General features: G+C 28.6%; 2 non-coding genes across 2 annotated transcripts; both read right to left on the reverse strand.

Moving 5' to 3' along the window:
- Positions 1 to 1,042: 1,042 nt before the first annotated feature.
- Trnaq-cug lies at positions 1,043 to 1,114 on the reverse strand. Its single transcript has one exon. It is a non-coding gene; the product is annotated as a tRNA-Gln (tRNA).
- A 1,340-nt stretch (positions 1,115 to 2,454) lies between these two features.
- On the reverse strand, positions 2,455 to 2,573 carry LOC123659328. Its single transcript, XR_006744009.1, has one exon. It is a non-coding gene; the product is annotated as a 5S ribosomal RNA (ribosomal RNA).
- Positions 2,574 to 6,187: the final 3,614 nt, after the last annotated feature.

The following is a 6,187-nucleotide window of genomic DNA, read 5'->3' on the forward strand; positions in this document are numbered from 1 at the left end:
AAAGCGATAATCAACAATTAGAAAGATTTCCACGAAAATCTTGCGTTCTTAAAACAGCTTAACCTGTTTCTAATTATAAAATGTTGTCATTAAGCTATTATTTTAAGCTTATTAACTCATTTAATACGCCCATCTCAAACATTTTCGACATAACTTTTTTTTAAAGAACTTACCTTCTATAAACCTTCTGTATTTATATGAAGTACAAATATAAATTGATATTAATTTGTCAATTTTGATACAAAAATTTAATGTTAGAGTGATGCTGTACTTCATGCAAGATGTTGCCAAATTTGTATAAAACAAAAATACAGTTTATACTTCTTTTTTTTATTTTTTAGTTTTGCCGGTGCTTCTCTGCAGAATCTGCGTTCCGAACCGGTGGTAGCTTCACTTTTAAAATTAATTAAAATTTCAATTTGTAAAATGACGATTTGAAGGTGCTTTGGAAGCCTATTTGAACAAAGATATTTTCGATTTTGATTTTGATAAAAAGAAAATAGCACACTTTTTGTGATATATTTGAGCAAATGTCTTAATTAATATTTTTCAATAAACAATTATCAATATAGCATTTGTCATAAGGTTTTTACTAAGCATTTGTAAAAAAATTGTTTAACCGCGATATTGCTGTAATTATATGTATACTAGCTGACCCCGCAAACGTTGTTTTGTCATGTGTTATTAGCCCCCTTAATCCCCCCCCCCCTAGTTTTTAACTAAGGAGTATGAAAAATAGATGTTGGCTGATTCTCAGACCCACCCGATACGTACCTACAGAAAATTTCATAAAAGTCGGCGCAGCAGTTTGAAGGTACTCCTCCAAAACGGTTGTAACTAACATTGTGACACGAGAATTTTATATGTAAAATATCTAAATCCCTGTTGTAGGCTTCCATGAACGCTCTATAATTATTTGGATTTTTATTTATATATTATATTTAAAAAAAAAATCCAAAGATACACACGTCAATATAACAAAATATATAGTAAAAATGTAGAAAAAAACATAACCTTTTTTTTCTACAATCAGAAAAAACTTAGGTCCCACCGAGATTTGAACTCGGATCGCTGGATTCAGAGTCCAGAGTGCTAACCATTACACCATGGAACCTCTTGAAAGCTGTGTGAAAATTTACAGTTATATTGCAATTTCAAACACTAATTACATTTTAAGCTTTCTAAAGTTATTGTTTTGATAACTATATTACAGATCAATGTATAGATATGTATGTACGTAGCCTTGATGTTTTGATAGAATCGCACCTATCGTATATGATCAGATATATACTAGATAGATACTACCGTGTATTGATTACTAACTGATAATTAGTAATTATAATATCAAACCCTATATACCCTCATTCGATTAAATTATATATTTTATAACATAATTGATCAATGGAGAAATTTAAAATCGGTATATAATAAACTTATTTTTAATATAGTACTTAAAAGAGAAAAAAAGCTATTGCGCTAAAAGTTATAATAACGTAAAGATGTTTTGTCTAAAATAAAATAAAAAATTAGTCTTTTTAATGTTAGAATTTAATAAAAATTGGTGCATAGATGACCCCATTGATAGAATATATCAATTATTGTAATACATGCAGGTACACAGTACGCATACGCAGGGTTAGGTTATGACTATTAAAGATTTCATGTGGCCAGTGTTAAAACTTAAATAAGGTAATGTGTATAAAAGGCACTCTATACTTTTTACTTTTTTTTTTAGAATAAAAATCCGTTTTAAATGAAAGATGTATCAACAAAAAAAAGTGAATGTATAATATTTTTTATCTCTTTCACTAAACCTTTTCTCCTTTGTTCTTGTAAATTAAATGTAAAAACGATTCTTGAATTTTTATCCGAAAATAATGAATCCAAATCGAATACATCGATAATTTTTTTTTCCTGCTTGTTCCAGATATAAAATTCAAATGTAATCTTTTTATGTAAACTAAAAAAAAAACATTATTTGAAAAAAGTATCGTCTGTAAAGAATTTTATAGAGGGTTACTTTATATATATATATATATATATATATATATATATATATATATATATTTTTCATTTAAAAATAGAACTTGCTATAAATTTATCTCTATGTGTAAATTTTTATTTTGTATGTGTTGCTATTTATGAAGCAACGATAATTTTTCTCAAAAAAGTCTAATTAAACAAAAAAAAATTTTTTTTGAAAAGTTTTAGGCCATCTAATGTCATTTTACGTGTACTAGTGACATGATATGTCACAAATGTCAATAATTAAAAAAAAATTGCTGCTAATGGTGGGTATCGTAAGTTGATACGCTAAGTTTTATAGTCGCTCTAAAAAGCGGACGAGAACCGGTGTATTCAACGTGTTAAGAACGTTAGCGGTTATGTAGCACTAATCACATTACATATTCGCAGTACATGAAATACCATTGACGATAACAAACAGTGACAAAAAGCCTAAGTCACGCGGTGTTCCCAGGCGGTCACCCATCCAAGTACTAACCGCGCCTGACTTTGCTTAACTGCGGTGATCAGACGAGAACCGGTGTTTTCAACGTGGTATGGACGTTGGCGATTATGTTGTACTAATTACATTACATATTCACAGTACATAAAATAACAGACATTATAAAACACATAGATGCCAGTCGTGGTCTAGGCGTATGTTTATGTTGTGTGTGACCCCCAACCAGTTTCGTTTTCACAGTCAGCCTTTGATTTTAAGCAGTGTAAAAATATTAGACCAAATACAGATAGAATATTCCTAACTCCATATATTCTTAAGATCACTCAATCTTCTTAATTATTAGAGTATGTATTTATTTCACAGCAGCACGAGAATATAACAATGGATTTTTATCATACGTTCGATGCAAAAGAATCTATATAACAAATTAATTAGATTGAACGATAGAACCCTTGATCAATGTCAAAGAAAATAAGGCAATTAATTAACTTGCCCAGACTTAGGTTACTTTTTAACCGACTTCATAAAAGGAGGAGGTTATCAATTCTACTGTAATTTTATGTGTGTTACCTCAGAACTTTTTAATGGTGGCATCGATTTCAATGATTCTTTTTTGAATCGATAGTGTACTTCATGTAACATATATATAATTGAGACCTGACAAGTACTTTTTGATTAATGTCTAACAATCCGTTTGTGCTTGACTATTTTTTTTAAGCTACGTGTTCGTATACGATCGATATAATTGAAGTCGGTTTTTTTTTTCATTTACGAACAAACACAATTATTTCAATTTCTACTATTAGTTCACACTCTTCTTGTGTAGCTATATTTATTCACCCCGTATATTTATACACCCCGTATATTTATACACCCACTTAATTTTAATTACGTCACATTATTTTGGTGATACTAAATGTTAAAACAGAGTTATTTTTATTACTTCAATAAATATCTTTAGCTATTTACAAACCAATTTTTGTCGTTTTATTTATTTGTTAGGAAGCCAACGGAATAAACTAAGAGTACATTTTTTAATTTAATACTGTTGTCAATGTAAAATTGTTTCAAAGTATATCACAATTACAAGCTAACATGCAAATAGTATAAATGCAGTATAAATACAATTGTTATTGTAATTGTTTAAAAAAAAACAATAAACAATAAAAAGCTAAATGTCTCTACAACTTAACAAATCTGCAATGTGTAAAATGTAATTAGATTAAAATAAATATTAAAATCAATATTAGAATTTAAAAAAATCATCAATAGAAAATAATATCAGAACAATAATATAAAAAAGAAAAATAATGATTCAATATTTTTGAGGTATTAAGGGATCTGATTACCAGAATTTATAAAGTACTTTGTGAGCTTATCTTTATGGCTGTTTAACGAGTCGAAGAATATATCGAGGTCAGCTTATTTTGATAAATTATCTTAAGAATTTCCAGCTATTCTTAGTTGAGCATTTAAACCTAAATTCTTTCTCGATAGTGGATATCTATCCGCTCAACCGCAGTGGAGTAGCGTGGTGGATTAACCTCCAATCCTTCTCCAACATATATCTACCTATTTGTATATCTAAATATAACTAATATTATTTATATAAATAAAAATGAATGTTGCTAAGCGCATAGCTCGAGAATGGCTCGACTAATTCTGCTTATTTATTTTTTTGTATGTTTCTTAAGGCTCACGGAAGGTTTTATTAGTAAAAATAATTTTAAAAATAAATAAATAAAATAACAAAAAAAATTTTTTTTTTACTATGAACTTTTGATAGAACGAAGTCTGTCCGGGGCAGAATGATTTTAAATAAAGCCATGTTGATTTTCTTATTATAGATTTCATGTGCTAAGTAAGGAAAGGACATTTAATTAATGATTTAATTTTTTTTTTATTAGACAGATAAAATACATGTAGGTTTACAATTTTCTTTGCATTTTTTTTCTCCATTTAAATAGTATGACTCCCGATTACTTCCAATAAGAGGGAAAGTAACCATCATTCAGAGATTTTTGATATATTATGCAAAGTGGTTTCACTAATGTTTGTGCTGTGTTTTTGGCAAGAATAGGTGGAATGTTATAAGCTCCAGCCCTCTTTTTAAAATCTAGAGATTTTATACGTCATTTTCACATATGGAAATTTTCGTTAATTATGAGTTGTAGGTTGCATCATATCGATCAATGATGATCACGAAAAAATAAAAAAAATTAATTTAATTTCTACCAAACTTCGTTTCCGTCAGATTTTATTTCACTGTCGACATTTTAATAATTATTTTACGCAAAAAAATCTTAAATGATTTTTAAGTCTTAAGGGTAAGTGTCGCGGCTTAGCAACGAACCAAAATATACAACCAGTAATCATCTCGACACCTCCAGCGCATAAGGTCGTATACAGAATATGGCAAGTTTACAGTATGGGCATTTAAAGTTTACTTTTGTCACTACTCGAAAACGAGAAGGAAATTTAAATTTTAATCAAGCTTATAATTAATGGTGCCATAAGTCATCTTTAAACAAACACTATTTATAGGAAATGAATTTATAATTTAATGAAAAAATACGGAAATTACAAACTTAAGACTTTATGCGTAGGGATGCAAGTGTTATATTATTATGTTACGACGAGTTACAGCGATATGCGTGGAGTAAAGTTTCCTTGCCTTCAAGTTACGCCGGGTTGCTACTTTATGCGTGGTAAGAAATTTACATACCGTCAAGTTGCAAATTGTTACGACGTAATTCTTGCTAGACAAACAATCAAAACTTTGATCACCATAAACGGCAGATGAAAAAATTTGATATACTTATAAAAAAATAAGATTAGTAGCAATAAAAACATATATTTTTCAAATCAACTTTATTATAATTTAGTTTGTTATTAATAGTTTTTTTCCATCCAATAACTTTTTGAAATTATAAAAATCTGTAATACTCATCTTAATCACATTATATAAGGCGTGTTAACTTTTGACCATCTTTCTAAAGCATACCATAACTCTGGCGTATATGAGTTTATTTTTTGAATTTCGCTCTAGCATGAACAGAATCTGCTTCATTTTGAGTATGTCCTCGCTCTAAGAATCTATGATTTATTGTTACACCATATTTTTTTGCAGCATAAGTATAAAATGAAAACACATTACGATTTTGGAGTACAATTATCTGACCAAAAAATGAATTCCTTAGCGCCATCTTTTACTTTAGACACAACTTACAATTTCACATGCATGGTGCTTCCCATTAATCTTTCGCCACATGTAACAATATGCTTCTTTACTGGCTAGATCAAAAACTGTAAAATTATGGACCAATAGGTTCCTTTTGTTCCTTAATAATAAAATAAACCTACATTTCCATGAGAATAATTCAGAATTTTTTGAAAATCGAAGCATGCTGTAATTATTTTTCCTTTACTTTCTACAGCTAATTTTTGTCTTTTTCCTTCAAATTTCTTGCTAATTTTTTTGATATTATATGTTATTTTTGTTTATTTATTTCTTCTTCTATCATATTATTTTTATTTGTGTCGTAAGCATGACATTCGTTACAAATATCCTTCTTCCGTTTGTAAAATGAATAATTTAAATTGTTATTTATACTATCCCTATATTGCCGAGCTGTTTTAACTTTTCTTTTTATATTTTCATTAGTACACCACTCATTATATAAAGAAAACATCTTTGTAAACGTGAGTCCGCTATCTAAG

The sequence above is a fragment of the Melitaea cinxia genome, chromosome 13, assembly GCF_905220565.1.
Source record: "Melitaea cinxia chromosome 13, ilMelCinx1.1, whole genome shotgun sequence".
Taxonomy (NCBI): Eukaryota; Metazoa; Arthropoda; class Insecta; order Lepidoptera; family Nymphalidae; genus Melitaea; species Melitaea cinxia.